This window comes from Ranitomeya imitator, chromosome 2, assembly GCF_032444005.1.
Source record: "Ranitomeya imitator isolate aRanImi1 chromosome 2, aRanImi1.pri, whole genome shotgun sequence".
NCBI classification, from domain to species: Eukaryota; Metazoa; Chordata; class Amphibia; order Anura; family Dendrobatidae; genus Ranitomeya; species Ranitomeya imitator.
Window position 1 is genome coordinate 237613895 of NC_091283.1, and position 26480 is coordinate 237640374.

The 26480-nt window shown below is 44.6% G+C and overlaps 1 pseudogene; it reads left to right on the plus strand.

Annotated features, from left to right (window-relative positions):
• The window catches only part of LOC138666338 (zinc finger protein 585A-like), a 150653-nt pseudogene that overhangs the window by 15556 nt on the left and 108617 nt on the right, over positions 1 to 26480 (plus strand).

A 26480-nucleotide genomic window follows, 5' to 3' on the forward strand; every position in this document is an offset into this window, starting at 1 on the left:
GCATGAACTTAACTGCCTGGAGTTTGAGAGGCGGTTACTAAATCTCAGGGGGTTTTCTAATGGGTTAATCGATACTCTTATGAAGAGCAGAAAACCTTCAACTACCAGGATTTATGTTAGAATTTGGAGGAAATTCCTTCAATTTCATACTACACAATTTTCCTCTGAGATTCCTATATTTCAAATATTAGAATTTCTACAAAAAGGGCTGGAATTAGGGCTCTCCGTGAGCACTCTGAAGGTGCAGGTTTCAGCATTAGGAGCTCTTTTTAATCATGACATTGCAGGAAATAAATGGATATCCCGGTTTATATCCGCTTGTGAAAGATCAAAACCAATTAACATTCCTCGGGTTCCTCAGTGGGATCTTTCGATAGTTTTGAATGCATTAACACAACCACCTTTTGAGCCTCTCCATACAGCCTCACTAAAGAACATTTCTTTGAAGACTGTTTTGCTAGTGGCATTAGTCTCTGCCAGAAGAGTGAGCGATCTCCATGCATTATCTATAGATCCTCCCTTTTTAACGGTAACATCAGATAGGATACTTTTAAAAACAGATCCTTGTTATCTCCCTAAGGTGGCTTCTACCTTTCATAGATCCCAGGAGATCTTGTTACCCACCTTTTATGAGAACCACTCAACTCCAGAAGAAGAAAGACTTCACACCCTAGATGTAAAAAGGTCTGTCCTAGCCTATTTAGAGAGAACTAGGGACTGGAGGAAGAGTAGGGCTCTCTTTGTGTCTTTCCAGGGTAAAACCAAGGGTGCCGGAGTCACAAAGAACACATTATCTCGCTGGATCAGAGAGGCCATAATCTTGGCGTATAAAGCTGGAGGGAAAGATCCTCCAATGCATGTGGGAGCGCACTCTACAAGAGCCTTGTCGACTTCCTGGGCAGAAAGGGCGAATGTGCCAATAGACCTTATATGTAAGGCTGCAACTTGGTCTTCACCAAATACCTTCTATAAGCATTATAGATTAGATCTATCCTCTGCTTCTGATCTAACTTTTGGTGTATCGGTCCTTGACTCAGTAAACCCACCCAGTCTATAGTCTCTGCAATTCTCTCTAGTGGGTGCTGTCGTGGCGAATAGAAAATACCGGATTACGTACCGGTAATGCTCTTTTATAGAGCCCACGACAGCACCCGTTCACATCCCTCCCTTTTCTGTATATAGTTGCACATGGTGCTTGTTTGGTGAGGTGTAAATATTAGAAAGATATAATATGAGGTTGTAAATATGTGTATATATGTATATACCTGAACCTGTTAACTAAAACTTGGCGGCGGTTCCTCCTATTCTCTGTAAAACAACTGAGGAGCGAGGGGGGGCCGCCCCTTTTATCTCTCTGTAGGTTTCCTGTTCCTAGGGGCGGATCCCCTCTCTCTAGTGGGTGCTGTCGTGGGCTCTATAAAAGAGCATTACCGGTACGTAATCCGGTATTTCGTTCATATGGTCCGATAAAAAACAACACTTGCAAATAGACAAAAACAGTCAAACATCTCCCAAAGGTTCAGAAATGAATAGGTGTTCTAGATTTGCCAGTGTACTGCAAATCCCTTTCTCGAAGAAGCCCCCAAATGTAGTCCCCATCATGTTTTTGTTATACTGTCCTTGGTAACGATGTTGAAATATCTAGATAAAAGCGCTCGCCTTGCTCCTCTGAGTTCTCACATTCTCCTTGAACTTGTCAAGATGAGCGTCAAGGATATGGACTTGGAGAGACATTTGCATCCCATTATGGCGTAATTCTTTGAGAGTCTGAACCAAGTGCACATAGTTTTTAGCCTTGTGATTACCCGGAAGCCATGAACCACTGTAATGAAACAGTTTCAAGCCATTTTCTCCGTCCTGTTCAGCAGCTTGGCAAACTTGTCAGCTTGGCAAACTATGATCTTCTTGATTTGCGGTCCGACGAAGATAACAGCCTTGACCTTTGCCTTGGACAGCTTTGGAAAGAGACCCTGGAGGTACTTGAAAGCTGCTGACTCTGTCAAAGCTGTGACAAATTGCTTGATGAGGCCTAACTTGATGTGCATCAGCACCTTCAGAGGTTCTATTAGCTGCTCCCACTTGATGTTGCTCTTTCCCACAGAGAACTTGGTCCGCTGTGGCCAGTCCTTTCTGTGGTAGTGCGCCTTAGTGTCACGGCTGTCCCAGAGGCAAATTAAATTTTGTGAAACCGCCTTGAAGGCCCATCAGGAATGACACCATTTTGAAGTCTCCAATGACCTCCCATCCATAGTCACCATACTTCAAGGCACTCAACAACATCTTGACACTGGTGTAGTCATCTTTGAGATACAAAGTGTGAGCCATAGGGACATACGGGTAGTTGTTTCTGTTGTGAAGCAGCACGGCTTTGAGGCTCCGGGATGAACTGTCTATGAATAGGCGCCATTAACTCGGGTTAGAGGTGATACCTATAGCCTCACAAAGACCGGACACATTGTTGCAGAAGCACAACCCATCTTCTCTACAGAAGAAGTTGGAAAATGTTTTACGCTTTCTTTGATCTGTGGCTTGCACGCTTTCATCCAACAAGTTCCACTGCTTGAGCCTGGATGTCAGAAGCTCAGCATTGGACTTGGTAAGACGAAGGTCTCTGATTAGATCGTTGACGTCTTTCTGGTTAGGAAAGTATGGCCTTCTCTCCTCAAGCGCATCTGTGAAAACGTAATCTTGATCTCAAATATCTTCCTTGCTGCCCGACTTGCTGCTTTTTCCTGAAGATGGCTGATCCCTCTTCAGGGGAGTTGGAACAGGCATCTTCGGGCATTGTGGCACTGGGGCAATGGAAGAAGGAATGTCTGGATAAACGATTTGAGGCGCGTTCTTGCCTGTGCAACGTTTGGCAGGATCCACCATGCAGAAGTAGCAGTTGCTTAATTGGTCGGTCGGTTGCCGCCAAATTCGCGGGATAGCAAAGTACCAAACTGTAACAGCAGATATAATTGTATAAATTTAAAAGCATGAAATTTTACCCATTACTTAATACATATTTTCCTATAGTGCATTGACATATGTGAAAATGTTGTCAATTGCAACTCCTTAACTACTAGATCTAAATCATTCAAATTCTACAAAATAAAGCACTGCCATCTAAATGTTATATTACAGGATGATTTATGTAAACTAGAAGCTTGGGCTGATAAATGGCAAATGAGCTTTAATGGGGATAAATTTAAGGTCATGGACTTAAAGCAGCAAAGAAGCCGGAAGGAGATGAGTGAGAGGCAAAGATATGCACTGCGCATGCCCATGAATCACAGCCCCGCAGTGTAAATCTGAAGACACTGCGGGACGTGATCTCGGGTAGGGTGGCCGCACTGGCGCAGCCAGCCTGACAACAAATGATGTCTGAAGACGGGCAGCGCTAACTGCGCAGGGCCAAGGGACAACATAACAGCGCAGGCTCCGGGACAGATTCAAACAATGCTGAGGAGGGGGCGCACGGCGCCAAGGGGGTGTGAATGACAGCTGTGCTGCGTCTCATTAAGAAGGAAAGTCCTGCCTTCGGGACGGTTTCAGGGTATGAGGGGACACATTTTATAAGTGTTAACTTCAGCGTGTGCAAGGAGCATAATGAAAAGAGGCACCTTTTCAGGTGCAGCATTAGTGCTGCACAAGGTGGCTCTTTTAGTTACAAACGTCTACGGGGGGTACAGGTTCCCTTTAATATCTGTTGTTGTGTCTGCGTGGCGGTCGCAGGACACGTTGCTGTCTACACAGCAGGGGAACAGCTGGCGTTACTGAACCCCACTGACACATGAGCGACTGTTTTTCTCTGTGCAGCCAGCACTTCCGAGCACCAACTGGTGGTATTGGAGCCCAGGGAATCCAGGAGGAGCAGAGTGTAGGCCGAGGCCTGCACTGGAGGCAGTTTGATGTCTGTTGTGTCTGCGTGGCGGTCGCAGGACACGTTGCCGGCTACACAGCAGGGGAACAGCTGGCCTTACTGAACCCCACTGACACAGTGGCGAGTGTTTTTCTCTGTGCAGCCCGCAGTTCCGAGCACCAACTGGCGGTATTGGAGCCCAGGGAATGCAGGAGAAGCAGAGTGTAGGCCGAGGCCTAATTGGAGCAAGTTGAAAGGGAACTTTTAACCCCCCCCCTTCCCCCAGGCATTTGAAACTGAAAGAGCGACCTTGTGCAGCATTATTGCTGCACAAGGAAAAGGTGGCTCTTTTAATTATGCTCCTTACAAACGCAGAACTAAAAACTTCTAAAATGTGTCCCCTGATACCGTTAAACCATCCCGAAGGTGGGATTTTCCTTCGTAATGGGACGCAGCACAGCCGTCATTCCAACCCCCTTGGCGCCGTGCGCCGACTCTTCAGCGTTGTTTGAATCTGTCCTCTAGCCTGCTCTGTTATGTTCAACCTTGACCATGCGCAGTTAGCGCTGCCCATCAGGACAGATTAAAACAACACTGAGGAGGCGGCACTTGGTGCCAAGGGGGTAGGAATGACGGCTGCGTTGCATCTCATTAGGAAGGAAAGTTCCACCTCCAGGCCATTTTCACGGTGTGAGGGGACACATTATATAAGTGTTAAGTTCAGCGTGTGCGAGGAGCATAACTAAAAGAGCCACCTTTTCCTTGTGCAGCATTACTGCTGCACAAGGTGGCTCTTTCAGTAACAAACGCCTGGGGGGGACAGGTTGCCTTAAATTTCAGATGTAGTGTCAGCATGGAGGTAGCAGGACACATTGCCGGATACACAGCTGGGGATCAGCTGACGTTACTGAAACCCAATAACACTGGGTCATATGTTTTGACTGTGCAGACAGCACTTCTGAGCAGCAACTGGCAGTGTTGGAGCCTAGGGATTACAGTTCAGGTGGTAGAAACATGAACACAACAGGAGACCTGGATACTGTTGCCAAACAAATTTTTAATCTGGAAGAGGAGTTGCAAATTCCTGCAAGATCCAGGCCTTGTTCATTTTCAGAAAAGTAAGCCGGTCAACGTTATCGGAGGATAGTCGCATGCGACGGTCTGTTAGTACACCACCTGCGGCACTAAAGACGCGTTCCGATAATACACTAGCAGCAGGGCAAGCCAGCACCTCCAATGCATACTGGCTGAGCTCTGGCCATGTATCCAGCTTAGAGACCCAGAACTTGAAGGGGGAAGAGCCGTCTGGGAGTACACTGAGAGGGCAAGCCATGTAGTCTGTCACCATCTGACTGAAACGTTGCCTTCTGCTCACTGGAGCCGTCTGTGATGGTGTAGACATTTGTGGCGGGCACACAAAAGTTTGCTACAGTTGGGCCATACTGGTCTTGCCTTGTGCTGAGGCACTGCTTCTGCTCCCTGTTTGTGCTGACTTTTCTCCTCTGCCTCGACGCACTGAGCTGCTTTGTAAAGCACTAGCAGCACTGCTCTCAGTTGGACAGGAGAAGATGATGGAATGCACCAGTGTGTCTTGGTACTCCCGCATTTTACGCTCACGGTTCAACGGTGTTATGAGGGTTTGTAAGTTGTCCCGGTAGCGCGGATCTAGGAAGGTGTACACCCAATAATCAGCTGTGTTGAGAATTTTGGCGATGCAGCGGTCGTTTCTCAGGCACTGCAGCATGAAATCAACCATGTGCTGCAGACTGCCAACTGGCCAAGTGTCACGCTCACGCCCTGACTGGTGGGCGTGAGCTCGGGGGTTTGTGGCCCCACTGTGCCACAAACCAGACTACCCTGGAAGGGGCGTGACTTTGACAGTTGCCTTGGTTTTCACTGGAGCCTCTGATGGTGAGGTCAGGCTTGTGCAGCAGGCAGCTGCCAGGTGCTACTCCAGGGTGGTGTCTGGCTGTGGCTGCTGATTCCACTTGGGAGACAGGAACACTAGGATTGGTGTGGGCATCAGGCAGGACTAGCGGATGAGCACGGATGAGATTCAGACGAGTAGGCTGGCACGGCTGAGACACAGAGCTGGCAGAGACACGGCAGAGAACACAGGGCTGGCAGGAACACGGAAGAGAATACAGGGCTGGCAGGAACACGGCAGAGAACACAGGGCTGGCAGGAACACGGCAGAGAACACAGGGCTGGCAGGAACGGTGTATGAAGGTGTGGTGTATGAAGGAACAGGTAGAGACCTGTTCACACAGGAGGTGCAGGTATGGATATGTAGTATGAATGAACAGGTAGGAATCTGTTCACATAGGAGGTGCAGGAAAGGAAAAAAGACAGAAGGAAAGGAGAATGAAGGAACAGGTAGGAACCTGTTCACACAGGAAGAGAACTGCAAGACTGCGGACAGGAGCGGTAGAGCAGCAAGAGATAGCGCAGCAATAAAAGCTAAGCAGAGCGGAACCACAAGAAATATGGAGAGGAGCTGCAGCAAGGGATTACTGCAGCCGCAGAAGCTAAGCAGAGCAGAGCCACAAGGAATGTGGAGAGGAGCTGCAGCAAGAGATTACTGCAGCCGCAGGAGCTGAGCAGAGCCACAAGGAGTGTGGAGAGGAGCTGCAGCAAGAGATTACTGCAGAAGCTTAAGCAGGGTAGAACCGCAAGGAATGCGGAGAGGAGCTGCAGTAAGAGATCTCTGCAGAAGCTAAGCAGAGCAACTCGCACGATCTGTACCCGTCTCCACAACATTAACCCAATGGGCAGTGAGGGAAAGGTATCGCCCCTGTCCATGGTGACTGGTCCACGCATCGGTGGTGAGATGGACCTTGCTACTGACGGCGTTCAGTAGCGCGTGTTTTATGTGTCCCTCCACATGCTTTTGCAGGGCAGGGATGGCTTGCCTGCTGAAATAAAAGCATCTGGGCACATTGTATTGTGGGACTGCCAATGCCATCAAGTTACGGAAGGTTTCAGTCTCCACCAGCCAGAATGACAGCATTTCAAGGGACAGTAGTTTTGCAATGCCAGAATTAAGAGCCTGTGCTCGGGGGTGGTTTGCCGAGAATGGCCGCCTTTTCTCCCATACCTGTGCTACCGATGGCTGTAGACTGGGCTGGGAGTGTGAGGATGACTGGGAACATGGTTATGTGGGTGGAATTACACTTTGTCTCTGGACAACAATGCCAGAGGTTCTTCCATGGCGATCCTGTGAGGAAGCCGAACCAGCTGTGTGTGAGCTGGAGGAAGAGGCAACAACACGAGCTGAAGAGGTGGTAGGTGCCGCTGTGGGTTGGCCTAGGTCTTCAGTGTGTTTTTGTAACTCCACCGCGTGCTTGGTCTGCACATGTTTCCACATATTTGTGGTATTGAGGTTGCTGACACTTTTCCCTCTTTAGACTTTCTGATGACACACCTTGCATTTGACTAAGCAAATGTCATCTGCAACTGTGTCAAAAAAGGACCAGGCACTGCAAGTCTTGGGAGCGCCCGTTTTGGTTTTTGGAAGAGCTCCGAATGGGTGCCAAAGTGGAGGCTACAAGCACCGCAGTCTTCCCCCTCCCTCTCCCTCTTTGGGCCGTTCGGGGAATCTCTTCCTCAGAGCTGCTCCCACAACCTTCCTGTACCTCACGCCACGATGGGTCAAGGACCTCATCATCTACACTACCCTCTTCCACCAACTGCTTCTCCTGGGTAGTCTGGGCAGCACAGTACGCACGAGAAAGTGGCACCTGAATCTCATCATCAGATGCGTACTGCGGTTTGGTGACCGGAAGCACTGGCCCACCCGCCTCTTCAGAGTCAGAGAGACAAAGCTGTTGGGCATCACTGCATACTGCTTCTTCTTCCATTTCTCCCATGCTGCTTGGCTGGCCCCCTGTTTCCAAGCCAAGAGATTCAGAGAACAGAAGTAGAGATGGCTCCTGTCCTGGGCTCTCTGACTGCCTGGGCAATTTGACAGATGGTAAAGAGACAGATGGGTGCTCTCCAGTGCTCTGTGCCTGAGAGGATGTGGCACTAATTGAAGTTGATGCGTTAGCTGCCATCCATCCGACAACGGCTTCAATTTGTTCTTCAACTGGGGGATGATGAGTCACCGATGCCCACAGCAGGCACAGAATCCCCACATCCTCTCCCTGCTCCACACCCACGTGCCTTACTCCCTGCCTTCTTCATCTTGGTAGACTGATAATGATAACCAGAAAAGTACTAAGGGCTTAGTGTGCTTATTCCTGAACAGCTCCTAACAGGTATAAGAAACACTAATTTTCTAAAGTGTGGGCTAGACTTTAATATGAGTTAATGTGGCCTACACAACTGGAAAGTGGTGTGTTGGTGAACTTTATTATTTTTTTTTTTTTTTTTACATTACAGACTACAGAGTGAGCTGCACTCACACACAGACCGTGCAGACAGCCATGAACGGCGCCGCAAGGCCAAAACAAGCTCCTCTATGTAATCCTATATAGTGTTTTTCCACAATCTAGCAGGATACGGAGGGAAAGCCACTAATAGGATAAATTTGAAAAAATGTGCCGCAGGCTGCACTAATTGAGAAACGGACAATGGAACGGTATGAGGCAGTGACGCACCCTGAGCTGACTTCAACCGGCTGTGGCAGTAGAACAGACTACAGAGCGAGCTGCACTCACACACAGACCGTGCAGACAGCCATAAACGGCGCTGCAAGGCCAAAACAAGCTCCTCTATGTAATCCTATATAGTGTTTTTCCCAGGGCTGTGGAGTCTGTAAGCCACAGTTGCGACTCCGACTCCTGGATTTTATCAGGTTCCAACTCCGACTCCTTCATAAATGGCCAATTCGTAACAATAAATTTACTGTTGTCAAATATTAACATCATGCTTATTCAGTTTCTCACCATCATATAAGTAATCAGACCACTTAGAGCAAAAACTATATTTATTAGAATACAATTTGAATATAGCAAATAACTTTTAGAAACTTTTCTAAACTCTTGTAAGTAAATATGCAATACACACTGTTATGCAGTTAATAAAAAGAAATCTATAAATTTGTTCTCAGAAAAAGTATTGCCTCTGTCAGATCCTCCTTCATGGATGCCCTCAAATCTGATCTAATTATTTTGACAGCAGAGAACAACCTCTCTACACTAACTTGGGTTGGTGGCAAGCAGTAACCACTCTGGCAACATCTCTGAAAATGTCCGGATACAGAGGAATCGCTTGTTGCACTGTTATTTTTGATGAATGGTCAAATTTCTCAATTTCTTTTAGTGCACATGAACAATTCTGCTGAAATGTACTGGCTGTGCTCTTTGATGGGGATGACTGTTCTATGCGGGAACGCTTTGCACGGTCCTTGTGATCCAAATAGTTTTCAAAATTAAATTCTTCATCAGCTGATAAGGGTGAAGATGTGGCAGGACGACCAAATTCTTCTTGTTCCTCCTGGCTGTTCTTAAACCCTTTCATCCTTACTGCTATTTCAAACATAGCTTCTTTTCCTTTAGTTAGCTGTTGATCATCTAGAAGAATCCGATGCATTGGGTCTACATAAACAGCTGCCAAAACAATGTTATTTTGTAATAGTAACTCCTCTCTCTGTTTCATTGATGTAGCAATGCCACCTGCAATTAACCCTCTTCTTTGGGACAGGCGAAACATCAGGTTCTTCCACTCCTTTAAGAAAATACCTGGAGTTAAGTCCTCTGCTTGTAATTTTTTAGTCACTGTAAATGGGTGCTCTAGCACTTTTTCCAGCTCAGTCACCTGATTCCACTGACTTTCATTTTATTATTATTATTATTATTATACATTTTTATAGCGCCATTTATTCCATGGCGCTTTACATGTGAATACGGGGCAAATATAGACAATTACATTAAACATGAGCAGATAACAAGGCACACGAGTACATAAGGAGGGAGGACCCTGCCCGCGAGGGCTCACAGTCTGCAGGGGGTGGGTGAGGATACACTAGGAGAGGGAAGAGCTGGCTGTGCGGCTGTTCAGTAGGTTGAGGATCACTGCAGGCTGTAGGCTTGTCGGAAGAGATGAGTCTTCAGGTTCTTTTTGAAGGTTTCTATGGTAGGCGCAAGTCTGATGTGTTGGGGTAGAGAGTTCCAGAGTATGGGGGAAGCACGGGAGAAGTCTTGGATGCGGTTATGGGAAGAAGAGATGAGAGGGGAGTAAAGAAGGAGGTCTTGGGAGGATCGGAGGTCGCGTGTAGGTAGGTACCGGGAGACCATGTCACAGATGTATGGAGGAGACAGGTTGTGAGGGTTAGCCATGGTTGCGTCAGTTGAGGGTTAGCCATGTCTACAAGAAAGGTTTTCAGTTCAACCAAGCGCCGAATCATTAAGTAAGCACTGCCCCATCGTGTGGCTTGATCAATAATTGCCCCTTTTCCAGCACATCTCTTCAAAATTGAGTCAACTTTAGGGCTTCTGGCAACAGTAGCCAATTTTCTCACCTTGCCAATCAGTGCAGCAGCATGTCCTTCTTGCAGATTGTCTCTTATAGCCAGCTGTAGCGTACGCACAACACAGCGCATGTGATGAATGAAAGAACGTATTGACACAGTTTCAACAAGATCATCTAAACGATCATGTTGCTGTTCATCTGAAGCAACTTCAGTTTGCTCCTCAGTTACAATACTGTGTTCCTCTATTTCAAACATTTCTGTGTCTGTGGATCCAGAATGTTCTTCTATCTGCTGGTCACCATCATTACTCTCATTTATTAGCTTAATAGTACTTATCATATTTGAAGCATTGTCAGTTACGACAGAAAGAACTTGCTCTTTTTTAAGTTCATAGTCTTGCAGAACCTTTTCCACCAAGACCTGGGGAAACTCACTGGTGTTATGACCTTTGGTGTCTTTTTCTGCCAATGTCTTGGTAACTATTTCATTTTTGTCACAAACAAATAGGACATTGATGGCAAAATAGTTCACTCTGTGACATGTGCAGGCATCCATTTTAAGAAACACAAAGCGTCCCTTGAGAGTTTTTTTAAGTTCTTCCTTTTGTTTAAAAGCTTCTTCGATTACTAATTTTCTAATACTCTCTCTCTCCAGAGAAACACCAAGCTTGCGGGCCATTTCCCCATTCAGACACATAAAAGCTGGTCGTGAAAATAATGAAATAGGCACACTATCCTTTACAACAAGCTCTATGATCTGTTTTTTAAATGTATCTACTGTCATTGTCACAGTAACTTTGTCACTGACAAAATATTTTGCAACTGATGGCTGCAAAGTTCTCTGCTCCTTTGTTTGGCTGGTTCATTGGTTTGGATGCAGTCTTTCTCATTCACTGCTTTCAGTACTTCTGGATGAAAGCGCTGTAAATGTCTCTTTAGATTAGAAGCTCTGGTAGGAGCATTTTTGTCTTTGCCTGAATATGCACTGACCTTGGCTTCACAGCATTTGTTTTCATCTGGATCATTTGTCATACACTGGCAGACATATTGTTTTCTATCTTGAGTGATGGTGAAATGTTCAAATACAGCTGATTTAATGTGACACTTCTTTGACATTCTCAGGTTTTTAATTCTGCATTCACAATCCAAATGACAATTGTTTTTCCTAAAAACAATTGTACAAAATTATTGCCAGGTCGTACAACTGATATAGTGGTCAGTAATACTGTTATTCCTCATGTACTCACAGTTAAGTGATGCAAAGTTTGTTGAAAGGATAATACTTCTTACAGTCTTCCTCTTCTGAGTAGCAGCTGTGAGATGCTTGGAAGACGCACACCAAACATCTAGTCTAGAGGAGGAGCTTTACTACTAAGAATTTGCAACACATTTTCACTTTCAGTTTCATACATTGTAAGTAGGGGGGTTGGGGCAGCATGAGGTTAACCAAGTATAAGATTAGAAAAGGGTAGTGGAGAGCAGTGACACACAAGAAGTAAAGGTACCGTCACACTTAGCGACGCTGCAGCGATACCGACAACGATCTGGATCGCTGCAGCGTCGCTGTTTGGTCGCTGGAGAGCTGTCACACAGACCGCTCTCCAGCGACCAACTATGCCGGTAACCAGGGTAAACATCGGGTAACTAAGCGCAGGGCCGCGCTTAGTAACCCGATGTTTACCCTGGTTACCATCCTAAAAGTAAAAAAAAACAAACAGTACATACTTACCTACCGCTGTCTGTCCTCCAGCGCTGTGCTCTGCACTCCTCCTGTACTGTCTGTGTGAGCACAGCGGCCGGAAAGCAGAGCGGTGATGTCACCGCTCTGCTTTCCGGCTGACCGACGCTCACAGCCAGTACAGGAGGAGTGCAGAGCACAGCGCTGGAGGACAGACAGCGGTAGGTAAGTATGTAGTGTTTGTTTTTTTTTACTTTTAGGATGGTAACCAGGGTAAACATCGGGTTACTAAGCGCGGCCCTGCGCTTAGTTACCCGATGTTTACCCTGGTTACCAGTGAAGACATCGCTGAATCGGTGTCACACACGCCGATTCAGCGATGTCTGCGGGAGTCCAGCGACCAAATAAAGTTCTGGACTTTGATCCCCGACCAGCGACAGCACAGCAGGGGCCTGATCGCTGCTGCCTGTCACACTGGACAATATCGCTAGCGAGGACGCTGCAACGTCACGGATCGCTAGCGATATCGTCTAGTGTGACGGTACCTTAAGAAATGTCTCTATCTCCAGCAGAACTGCTTATTACTGTTGTTCATAGTTTGATGGAACATATATATTTGAGTAACATTTATAAAATTCATATGAAAGTTCAATTATGAAATATGAATACATTTTTTTTAAAGCTGGAGTCGGTGTCGGTACATTTCTACCGACTGCGACGAAAACTAACTCCGACTCCACGACTCCAACTCCACAGCCCTGGTTTTTCCACAATCTAGCAGGATACGGATGGAAAGACGCTAATAAGATAAATTTGAAAAAATGTGCGGCAGGCTGCACTAATTGCAACAAAAGGACAAAGCATTGAACAGTATGAGGCAGTGACGCACCCTGAGCTGACTACAACCAGCGGTGGCTGCGGACAGACTACAGAGTGAGATGCACTCACACACACAGATACCTTGCAGACAGCTGTGAACAGCGCTGCAAGGCAAAAGCAAGGTTCTCACACAGCGGTTGCTAAATTAGCCTTGGTAAAGCCCAATGAAGCAAATCGCTATCTCTAAACTGGCCCTCAGTCAGAACACTCCGTCCTGTCCCTAACTGAATTCACAGCAGAGTGAGCCCAAAATGGCGGCGGCGACTTTTATAGTGCATCATGACATCATTTCAGCAGCCAATCACAGCCATGTCAGTAGTTTCATGCCTACCATGCAGAACAGGATGTGCCCACACTTCTAATCATTCCTCATTGGCTGAATTCTGGCTGTTTGAATTATGGGAACTTTCGATTCAGGTATCCGATATACTGAAAGTATCAGAACTCGGTATCGGAATTCCGATACCACAAATATCGTCTGATACCCGATACTTGCGGTATCGAAATGCTCAACACTAAAAATAATAAGTTTTCATGTATCCTTTAATAAGATGTGAAGTAGAGGGTTTACAAGGACACTAAACGTCAGAAGGGTGTTATGATCTGGTGGTTTAGGAGCAACATGGGATGAGCTCTGAAGGAAGTGGTACCTGTACTGACCGCAGTCCCTAAGCTTAACACAACACTAGAAGTAGCCGTGGGATGCTCCTGACACTCCCTAGGCACCTCGTCACAGCCTGAGAACTGACTACCCCTAAAGATAGAAACAGGAAAACTATCTTGCCTCAGAGAAAATCCCCAAAGGATAGATAGCCCCCCACAAGTAATGACTGTGAGTGGAGAGGGAAAAGACATACACAGAATGAAACCAGGATGAGCACAGGAGGCCAGTGTAGCTAGATAGATAGGACAGGATGGAATACTGTGCGGTCAGTATAAAACACTACAAAATATCCACACAGAGTTTACAAAAATCTCCACACCTGACTAAAGGTGTGGAGGGTAAATCTGCATCCCAGAGCTTCCAGCTTAACTGAAATAATTCATACTGACAAGCTGGACAAACATAGAAAGCACAGAACGGATAAGTCCACAACCTGTGGACAGAAAAGAGCAAGCAAGGACTTAGCTTTGCTGAACTGGTCAGGATAACAGGGAAATCCAAAGAGATGTGAATCCAACCAGGAACCATTGACAAGTGGCACAAGCGGAAGGAAAGAGCCAGGCTAAATAGCCGAGCAGAATAGACAATCAGTGGAAGCAGCTGCTGACTGCTAAATCCAAGGAGCAGCCATTCCACTTAAAACCACCGGAGGGAGCCCAAGAGCAGAACTCACAAAAGTGCCACTTACAACCATCGGAGGGAGCCCAAGAGCGGAATTCACAACAGTACCCCCCCTTGAGGAGGGGTCACCGAACCCTCACCAGAGCCCCAGGCCGATCAGGCCGAGCCAAGTGAAAAGCACGAACCAAATCGGTGGCATGGACATCGGAAGCAACAACCCAAGAATTATCCTCCTGGCCATAACCCTTCCACTTGACAAGATACTGAAGCCTCCGCCTCGAAAAACGAGAATCCAAAATTTTCTCAACCTCATATTCCAACTCTCCCTCAACCAACACCGGGGCAGGAGGATCAACCGAGGGAACAACGGGCACCACATATCTCCGCAACAAAGATCTATGGAAAACATTATGAATGGCAAAAGAGGCTGCAAGAGCCAAACGAAAAGACACCGGATTGATAATTTCAGAAATCTTATAAGGACCAATAAACCGAGGCTTAAACTTAGGGGAAGAAACCTTCATAGGAACATGACGAGAAGACAACCAAACCAAATCCCCCACACAAAACCGGGGACCAACACACCGACGGCGGTTAGCAAAACGTTGAGCCCTTTCCTGAGACAACGTCAAATTGTCCACCACATGAGTCCAAATCTGCTGCAGCCTGTCCACCACAGAATCCACACCAGGACAATCAGAAGGCTCAACCTGCCCAGAAGAAAAACGAGGATGAAAACGAAAATTACAAAAGAAAGGTGAAACCAAAGTAGCCGAACTAGCCCTATTATTAAGGGCAAACTCAGCCAATGGCAAGAAAGCCACCCAATCATCCTGATCAGCAGACACAAAGCATCTCAAATAAGTCTCCAAGGTCTGATTAGTTCGCTCAGTTTGGCCATTAGTCTGAGGATGAAACGCCGAAGAAAAAGACAAATCAATGCCCATCCTAGCACAAAAGGCCCGCCAAAACATAGAGACAAACTGAGAACCTCTGTCAGACACAATATTCTCCGGAATGCCATGCAAACGAACCACATGCTGAAAAAACAATGGAACCAAATCTGAGGAGGAAGGCAACTTAGGCAAAGGTACCAGATGGACCATTTTAGAGAACCGGTCACAAACAACCCAGATAACAGACATCTTCTGGGAAACCGGAAGATCCGAAATAAAATCCATGGAAATATGCGTCCAGGGCCTCTCAGGGACCGGCAAAGGCAAAAGCAACCCACTAGCGCGGGAACAGCAAGGCTTGGCCCGGGCGCAAGTCCCACAGGACTGCACAAAAGCACGCACATCGCGCGACAAGGAAGGCCACCAAAAGGACCTAGCAACCAAATCTCTGGTACCAAAAATCCCAGGATGATCAGCCAACACTGAACAATGGACCTCAGAAATCACCTTACTTGTCCACCATCAGGAACAAACAGCTTCTCCACTGGACAGCGGTCAGGCCTATCAGCCTGAAATTCCCGAAGCACCTGCCGCAAATCAGGGGAGATGGCAGAAAGAATCACCCCTTCCTTAAGAATGCCAGCCGGCTCAAGGACTCAGGAGAATCAGGCGAAAAACTCCTAGAGAGGGCATCAGCCTTAACATTCTTAGATCTCGGAAGATACAAGACCACAAAATCAAAACGGGAGAAAAACAGGGACCATCGAGCCTGTCTAGGATTCATCCGCTTGGCCGACTCGAGGTAAATCAGATTCTTATGATCAGTCAAGACCACAACGCGGTGCTTAGCTCCCTCAAGCCAATGTCGCCACTCCTCAAACGCCCACTTCATAGCCAACAACTCCCGATTGCCGACATCATAATTGCGTTCCGCAGGCAAAAACTTTCTGGAAAAAAAAGCACACGGTTTCATCAAAGAACCATCAAAATCCCTCTGAGACAAAACGGCCCCTGCCCCAATCTCAGAAACGTCAAACTCAACCTGAAAAGGAAGAGAAACATCTGGCTGACGCAACACAGGGGCAGAAGTAAATCGGCGCTTAAGCTCCCGAAAGGCCTCAACAGCCGCAGAGGACCAATTCGTCACATCAGCGCCTTTCTTCGTCAAATCAGTAAGGGGCTTAACCACACTGGAAAAGTTGGCAATGAAACGGCGATAGAAATTAGCAAAGCCCAAAAATTTTTGAAGTCTCTTCACAGATGTGGGTTGAATCCAGTCATGAATAGCTTGGACCTTAACAGGATCCATTTCCATTAGACGAGGGAGAAAAAATAAAACCCAAAAAAGAGACCTTCTGAACTCTGAATAGGCACTTAGACCCCTTCACAAATAAAGCATTATCACGAAGGATCTGGAACACCATCCTGACCTGCTTCACATGAGACTCCCAATCATCGGAAAAAATCAAAATATCATCCAAATATACGATAATGAATTTATCAAGATAATTGCGGAAAATATCATGCATGAAGGGTTGGAACACAGATGGAGCATTAGAGAGCCCGAATGGCATCACAAGGTATTCAAAATGGCCTTCGGGCGTATTAAATGCAGTTTTCCATTCGTCACCCTGTTTAATACGAACAAGATTATATGCCCCTCAGAGGTCAATCTTAGTAAACCAACTAGCCCCCTTAATCTGAGCAAACAAATCAGTAAGCAAAGGCAAGGGGTATTGGAATTTGACCGTGATCTTATTAAGAAGACGATAATCTATACAGGGTCTCAAGGAGCCATCCTTCTTAGCAACAAAAAAGAAACCCGCTCCCAATGGTGACGAAGACGGCCGAATATGCCCCTTCTCCAAAGATTCCTTAACATAGCTCTGCATGGCGGCATGCTCTGGCACAGACAGATTGAAAAGTCGGCCCTTAGGGAACTTACAACCAGGAATCAAGTTAATAGCACAATCACAGTCCCTATGTGGAGGAAGGGAACTGGACTTGGGCTCATCAAATACATCCTGGAAATCCGACAAAAACTCAGGGACCTCAGAAGAGGGGGAAGAGGAAATTGACATCAAAGGAACGTCACTATGTACTCCTCGACAACCCCAACTAGTCACAGACATAGTTTTCCAATCCAGCACCGGATTATGTTCCTGTAACCATGGAAAACCCAGTACAACAACATCATGCAGGTTATGCAACACCAGAAAACGGCAATTTTCCTGATGTGCAGGAGCCATGTACATGGTCATCTGCGTCTAGTACTGAGGTTTATCCTTGGCCAATGGTGTAGCATCAATGCCCCTCAAAGGAATAGGGCTCTGCAAAGGATGCAAGGAAAAACCACAGCGCCTGGCGAATTCTAAGTCCATTAAGTTCAGGGCAGCGCCTGAATCCACAAATGCCATGACAGAAAAGGACGACAATGAGCAAATCAGGGTCACAGATAAAAGAAATTTAGGCTGTACAGTACTAATGGTAACAGACCTAGCGACCCTCCTAGTACGTTTAGGGCAATCAGAAATAACATGAGCAGAATCACCACAGTAAAAACACAGCCTATTCTGACGTCTGAATTCCTGCTGTTCTGTTCTAGTCAAAATCCTATCACATTGCATAGGTTCAGGACTCTGCTCAGAGGACACTGCCATATGGTGTATAGCTTTGCGCTCGCGCAGACGCCGATCAATCTGAATGGCTAGAGACATAGATTCGCTCAAACCAGTAGGCGTAGGGAAGCCCACCATAACATCTTTAAGGGCTTCAGAAAGACCTTTTCTGAAAATAGCAGCCAGAGCATCCTCATTCCATTTAGTGAGCACAGACCATTTCCTAAATTTCTGGCAGTATAATTCTGCCGCTTCCTGACCTTGACATAGGGCCAACAAGGTTTTTTCTGCATGATCCACAGAATTAGGTTCGTCATACAATAATCCGAGCGCTTGAAAAAATGCGTCTACATTCAGCAATGCCGGATCCCCTGATTCAAGGGAGAATGCCCAGTCCTGAGGGTCACCACGCAGCAAGGATATGATGATTTTAACTTGCTGAAAGGGATCACCAGAAGAACGGGGTTTCAAAGCAAAAAACAATTTGCAGTTATTTTTAAAGTTCAAAAACTTGGATCTGTCCCCAAAAAACAAATCAAGAGTAGGAATTTTAGGCTACAAAGCCAGAGTCTGGACAACATAATCTTGGATACTCTGTACTCTTGCAGCAAGTTGATCCACACGAGAAAACAAACCCTGAACATCCATGCCATAGCATAAATCCTGAACCACCCAGAGATCAAGAGGAAAAAAAAGACAAAATAGAGCACAGAAAAAAAAAATGGCTCAGAATGTTTTCCTTCTATTGAGATGCATTTAATTCATTTTTGGCCACTTGTACTGTTATGATCTGGTGGTTTAGGAGCAACATGTGACGAGCTCTGAAGGAAGTGGTACCTGTACTGACCGCAGTCCCTAAGGTTAACACAACACTAGAAGTAGCCGTGGGATGCTCCTGACACTCCCTAGGCAACCTCGTCACAGCCTGAGAACTAACTACCCCTAAAGATAGAAACAGGAAAACTATCTTGCCTCAGAGAAAATCCCCAAAGGATAGATAGCCCCCCACATGTAATGACTGTGAGTGGAGAGGGAAAAGACATACACAGAATGAAACCAGGATGAGCACAGGAGGCCAGTCTAGCTAGATAGATAGGACAGGATGGAATACTGTGCGGTCAGTATAAAACACTACAAAATATCCACACAGAGTTTACAAAAATCTCCACACCTGACTAAAGGTGTGGAGGGTAAATCTGCTTCCCAGAGCTTCCAGCTTAACTGAAATAATTCATACTGACAAGCTGGACAAACATAGAAAGCACAGAACGGATAAGTCCACAACCTGTGGACAGAAAAGAGCAAGCAAGGACCTGAGCAGAACTCACAAAAGTGCCACTTACAACCACCGGAGGGAGCCCAAGAGTGGAATTCACAACAGGAGGGCAAATTTCCAACGGATGAGAGATGATCTTAGTGCAATTAACTGGGACGATATCCTGAGACATAAAAATACACAAAGAAAATGGGAGACGTTTATTAGCATCCTGGATAGGATCTGTGCACAGTATATACAGTTATATGAAAAAGTCTGGGCACCCCTATTAATCTTAAGCTTAATGTTTTATAAAAATAGTTTTTTTTTTGCAACAGCTATTTCAGTTTCATATATCTAATAACTGTTGGACACAGTAATGTTTCTGCCTTGAAATGAGGTTTATTGTACTAACAGAAAATGTGCAATCTACATTCAAACAAAATTTGACAGGTGCATAAGTATGGGCACCCCACCAGAAAAGTGACATTAATATTTAGTAGATCCTCCTTTTGCAAAAATAACAGCCTCTAGTCGCTTCCTGTAGCTTTTAATGAGTTCCTGGATGAAGGTATTTTTGACCATTCCTCTTTACAAAACAATTCCAGTTCAGTTAAGTTTGATGGTCGCCGAGCATGGACAGCCCTCTTCAAATGATCCCACAGATGTTCAATGATATTCAGGTCTGGGGACTGGGATGGCCATTCCAGAACAGTGTAATTGTTCTTCTGCATGAATGCCTGAGTAGATTTGGAGCGTTGTTTTGGATCATTGTCTTGCTGAAAGATCCATCCCCTGCGTAACTTCAACTTTGTCACTGATTCATGAACATTATTGTCAAGAATCTGATGATACTGAGAGGAATCCATGCGTCCCTCAACTTTAACAAGATTCCCGGTGCCGGCATTGGCCACACAGCCCCAAAGCATGATGGAACCTCCACCAAATTTTACTGTGGGTAGCAAGTGTTTTTCTTGGAATGCTGTGTTTTTGGCCACCATGCATAACGCCTTTTTGTATGACCAAACAATTCAATCTTGGTTTCATCAGTCCACAGGACCTTGTTCCAAAAAGAAATTGGCTCCTCCAAATGTGCTTTTGCGTACCTCAGCCGACTCTGTTTGTGGCGTGCTTGCAGAAACTGCTTCTTTCTCATCACTCTCCCATACAGCTTCTCCTTGTGCAAAGTGCGTTGTATAGTTGACCGATGCACAGTGACACCATCTGCAGCAAGTTGATGCTGCAGCTCTCTGGAGGTGGTCTGAGGATTGTCCTTGACTGTTCTCACCATTCTTCTCTGCCTTTCTGATGTTTTTCTTGGCCTGCCACTTTTGGCCTTAACAAGGAACTGTACCTGTGTTCTTCCATTTCCTTACTATGTTCCTCACAGTGGAAATTGACAGGTTAAATCTCTGAGACAGCTTTTTGTATCCTTCTCCTGAACAACTATGTTGAATAATCTTTGTTTTCAGATCATTAGACAGTTGTTTTGAGGAGGCCATGATGCCACTCTTCAGAGGAGATTCAAACAGGAGAACAACTTGCAAGTGGCCACTTTAAGTAGCTTTTCTCATGATTGCATACACCTGGCTATGAAGTTCAAAGCTCAATAAGGTTAGAAAACCAAAAAAGTGCTTTAGTAAGTCAGTAAAAAGTAGGTAGGAGTATTTAAAACAAGAAAATGATAAGGGTGCCCATACTTATGCACGGGTCAAATTTTGTTTGAATACAGATTGCACATTTTCTGTTAGTACAATAAACCTCATTTTAAGGCAGAAACATTACTGTGTCCAACAGTTTTTAGACATATGAAACTGAAATAGCTGTTGCAAAAAAAAACAATTTTTATAAAACATTAAGCTTAAGATTAATAGGGGTGCCCAAACTTTTTCATATAACTGTATATACTGTGCACAGATCCTATCCAGGATATATAACTGTACCGTATGGGAATAAACATACTAGAAATAGGAGGAAACCAATATGGCTAAATAGAGCTGTAAGGGGCGCAATAAGTGACATAAAGAAAGCATTTAGAGAATTAAAGGAAGTAGGTAGTGATGAGGCATTAAATAAATACAAAAAAATTAAATCAATTCTGTAAAAAGCAAATCAAGGCAGCAAAGATTGAGACAGAGAGACTCATTGCCAGAGAGAGTAAAAATAATCCCAAAATATTCTTTAACTACGTAAATAGTAAGAAACTAAAATATGATAGTGTTGGCCCCCTTAAAAATAGTCTGGGTGAAATGGTGGATGAGGAAAAAGCCAATATGCTAAATGACTTTTTTTCATCAGTATTTACACAAGAAAATCCCATGGCAGACAAAATGACTAGTGATAAAAATTCCCCATTAAAATTGACAAATCTCCGGGCCCGGATGGGATACACCCCCGAGTACTGCAGGAACTAAGTACAGTCATTGAGAGACCATTATTTTTATCTTCAAAGACTCCATAATAACAGGGTCTGTACCACAGGACTGGGGTATAAAAAATGTGGTGCCAATATTCAAAAAGGGACAAAAAATGAACTCGGAAATTATAGGCCAGTAAGCTTAACCTCTGTGGGTACACTTGGGGCTATTTAGTTTGGAAAAATGAAGGCTAAAGGGTGATCTTATGTTAATGTATAAATATATGAGGGGACAGTACAAAGACCTTTCTGATGATCTTTTTAATCATAGACCTGAGACAAGGACAAGGGGGCATCCTCTACGTCTGGAGGAAAGAAGGTTTAAGCATAATAACAGACGCGGATTCTTTACTGTAAGATCAGTGAGACTATGGAACTCTCTGCCGTATGATGTTGTAATGAGTAATTCATTACTAACATTTAAGAGGGGATTGGATGCCTTTCTTGAAAATTATAATGTTATAGGGTATATATATTAGATTCTTTGTTAGGACGTTGATCCAGGGAACTAGTCTGATTGCCGTTTTGGAGTAGGAAGGAAATTTTTCCCCAGTGTGGAGCTTACTCTTTACCACACAGGTTTTTTTTCCCTTCCTCTGGAGCGACATGTTAGGGCATGTTAGGTCAGGCTATGGGTTGGACTAGATGGACTTAAAGTCTTCCTTCAACCTTAATAATTATATTACTATGTTCATGGAATATTTTCTCTCTCTTGTCTATAAATTGTCCACACATGTAGCAAAATGCATCTGCTGGGCACAAACAACCTCTTGATGCCATCAAAAAAAATAATAGCTCCTTAACTACGATATCGTTATTCTCTTACTCAGCAATAGCATAAACCGTAATGTAGGTTCGTGTTTTCTGTGCTTTTATACTTGTGTGACTACTATTGCATAGTCAAAGAATGTTCTAGAAAGTTCAAAAAGTTTCTTGAAACTTCTAGATAATTCTGGAAAATTGTAGAAACTTCTGCACAATTCTAGCAGTTCAAGAATATTCTAAAAGACTACTTGGTAATGAATACAAATCGAGATTTTTACCGAAAACAGACACGTTTCAAAATTTTATTGTTCCGATCACAGAAGCAAAGTTTTAGTGGAAAAAGAACTATTTTCTATTTGTTTTAGGCAAAATGGGTTAGGAAAACACCTTTTCTACCAAGGAAAAAAATTGTTACACAGTGTAATTAAAGTTTTTTACATAGCTTGCCATTTTATGGACAGTTTAAATAGAAATGTTCAAAAATATAAAACTCACGGATATATCATTAAAAATTAATAATTGTTTTATCTTAGCAGATGACTGTACCAGGAGATCAGAGGGACAGTTGACATCTTCAATTTTTAAATCTGATGATCTTGAGATCCTACAAGATACAACTGAAGTGAATGCCATTACTCCAGATATACCATCATCCATTCACAGCAAAGATCTATCATCTGCTCCTATGAAACAGGTCCCATCTTCTGATTCATTACTGACTACTAAGGAAAATCAAAGTCACAAAAGAGGCATTAAAAAGCAAAAATCACATTTTGTTACACACCAAAGAACTCACACAGGAGAGAAGCCTTTTTCCTGTTCAGAATGTGGGAAATGTTTTATCCAGAAATCAGACTTGGTTAATCACCATAGAACTCACACGGGAGAGAAGCCTTTTTCCTGTTCAGAATGTGGGAAATGTTTTTCCCGCAAAGAGAATCTTGTTAGACACCAAATAACTCACACAGGACAGAAGCCTTTTTCATGTTCAGAATGTGAGAAATGTTTTACCTACAAAGGGCATCTTTTAGATCACCAAAGAACCCACACAGGCGAGAAGCTTTTTTCATGTTCAGAATGTGGGAAATGTTTTGCACATAGATCAAATTTTGTTAACCACCAGAGATCTCACACAGGAGAGAAGCCTTTTTCCTGTTCAGAATGTGGGAAATGTTTTAAATGGAAAATAGATCTTGATCGCCATCAAATAACCCACACAGGGAAGAAGCCTTTTTCCTGTTCAGAATGTGGGAAATGTTTTACAAATAGATCAAATTTTGTTATCCATCAGAGAGCTCACACAGGAGAGAAGCCTTTTTCCTGTTCAGAATGTGGGAAATGTTTTAACCAGCAAGTGAATCTTGTTCATCACCAGAGAACTCACACAGGGGAGAAGCCATTTTCATGTTCAGAATGTGGGAAATGTTTTGCACGTAAATCACATTTTGTTAGACACCAAAGAACTCACACAGGGAAAAGCCTTTTTCCTGTTCAGAATGTGGGAAATGTTTTATCCAGAAATCAGATTTGGTTAATCATCATAGAACTCACACAGGGGAGAAGCCTTTTTCCTGTTCAGAATGTGGGAAATGTTTTATCCAGAAATCAGATTTGGTTAATCATCATAGAACTCACACAGGGGAGAAGCCTTTTTCCTGTTCAGAATGTGGGAAATGTTTTACCCGAAAAGCGCTTCTTGTTAGACATCAGCGCAGTCACACAGGGGAGAAGCCTCTTTCATTTTCTTAATGTGTAAAATATTTTACTTGGAAATCAACTGTTAATAAACATCAGAGATGTCACATAGGGGAGAAGCCTTTTTTTTGTTCATAATGTTGGAATAGTTTTAATAAAAATTGAATCTTCTTAAATGCGTTGTCTCTTGTCATTCCTCATGTTTGCTGACAAAAGGATACAACTAAACTTTATTAATTCCATATGTAAAACTATACCCATAATTTACCCCCTGAAGGTTAATTAGTAGGTGTCTAATAGAAAAAAACATGTATCCCACAGTTCAGGTGACGTATACACACTCACTCTCCAAGCCTCTCATTTCTACTGGTTTCATCATCCTCACTAAAGGCGAATCATCAGCAGACTATTTAATATTGACCTATATTCAAGCGAGACTAGACAAAAAAACTAAAATCATGTATCGTGTTATCCGAAACAGTCAGAAAACCAGCCACATATTGGCAGATCCCAGACCTCAAACTATATATCGTATATACTCGAGTATAAGCCGAGATTTTCAGCCCACTTTTTTGGGCTGAAGGTCCTCCTCTCGGCTTATACTTGAGTCATACCCAGGGGTCGGCAGGGGAGGGGGAGCGGAGGCTGTCTAATCACCTGCTCCTGGCGCGGTGCAGTCCCTGCTTCCAGCGCTGCAGCTTCTTCCTGTAGTGAGCGGTCACATGGTACTGCTCATTTCAGTAATGAATATGCGGCTCCACCTCCCATAGAGCTGGAGCTGCATATTCATTACTGTAATGAGCGGTAACAGTGGCCGCTCACTACAGGAAGAAAATGCGGTGCCGGGGAAGAGACGTGCAGCGAGGGCGCCAGGAACAGGTGAGTATGACGGGGGCAGTGCTCGATATTCACCTGCTCCTAGTTCCACCGTCGGCGCCGCTATGTCTTCCTCAGTGACGCTCAGGTCAGAGGGCGCGGTGACGCGATTAGTGCGCGCCGCCCTCTTCCTGAACGTCGGCGCAGAGGATGGGATGACAGCGGCGGTCAGCGGTGGAACGGGAAAGGTTAGTATAGCAAGTGCCGGGGGCCTGAGAGGTGAGTATGTAATTTTTTTATTTTTTTTAAAGGGAGTCTGTCACCTGAATTTGGAGGGAACAATCTTCAGCCATAGGGGCGGGGTTTTCTGGTGTTTGATTCACCCTTTCCTTACCCGCTGGCTGCATGCTGGCTGGAATATTGGATTGAAGTTCATTCTCTGTCCTCCATAGTACACGCCTGCGCAAGGCAAGATTGCCTTGTGCAGGCATGTACTACGGAGGACAGAGAATGAACTTCAATCCAATATTGCAGCCAGCATGCAGCCAGCGGGTAAGGAAAGGGTGAATCAAACACCCGAAAACCCCGCCCCTATGGCTGAAGATTGTTCCCTCCAAATTCAGGTGACACCGTCCCTTTAATCGCAGCAACAGCATATGGGGCAAATATCTGTATGGAGCATCTTATGTGGCCATGTGCAGCATTATATGGGGCAAATATCTGTATGGATCATCTTATGGGACCATGTGCAGCATTATATGAGGCAGTTATCTGTATGGAGCATCTTATGGGGTCATGTGCAGCATTTTATGGGGCAAATATCTGTATGGAGCATCTTATGGGGCCATGTGCAGCATTATATGGGGCAGTTATCTGTATGGAGCATCTTATGGGGTCATGTGCAGCATTTTATGGGACAAATATCTGTATGGAGCATCTTATGGGACCATAATCCACATTTGTGGAGCATTATACGGGGCAAATGTCTGTATGGAGCATCTTATGGGGTCATAATCAACATTTGTGCAGCATTATATGGGGCATATTTTAATATGGAGCATCTAATGGGGCCCATCAAACTTTATGTAGCATTATATGGGGCTCCTGATTCAATATGTATATTCAAAAACACTTAACCTACTGATGTCTCAATTAATTTTACTTTTATTGGTATCTATTTTTATTTTTGACATTTACCAGTAGCTGCTGTATTTTCCACCCTAGGCTTATACTCGAGTCATTAAGTTTTCCCAGGTTTTTGTGGCAAAATTAGGGGGGTCGGCTTATACTCGGGTCGGCTTATACTCGAGTATATACGGGTACTTCGTAAGTTTATAAGCCACTCCAGTGTCAGGAATGGATAGTATGTGACAATACAGTATAATTCTTGTGTTTTTCTCCTATAGGGACTGCCCTAGTTTAGTAATGTACTGTAACAGCTGTTAGTAGTGCAGACAAATCGTCCTAGACTAAACTCCATTTTCTGACTGGGGGAGATGACACACAGGTATATACTATATACAGGGGAGAGGACATACCCCGAGACATAAAAAAGCCAGGCTGGAGTTTGCCAAAACTTACCTGAAAAAAGCCTAAAACGTTTTGGAAGAATGTTCACTGGTCAGATGAGACAAAAGTAGAGCTTTTTGGGCAAAGGCATCAACATAGTTTACAGGAGAAAAAAAGAGGCATTCAAAGAAAAGAACACGGTCCCTACAGTCAAACATGGCGGAGGTTTCCTGATGTTTTGGGGTTGCTTTGCTGCCTCTGGCACTGGACTGCTTGACCATATGCATGGCATTATGAAGTCTGAAGACTGCCAACAAATTTAGCAGCATAATGTAGGGCCCAGTGTGAGAAAGCTGGGTCTCCCAGCAGGACACTGAACCAAAACACACTTCAAAAAGCACTAGAAAATG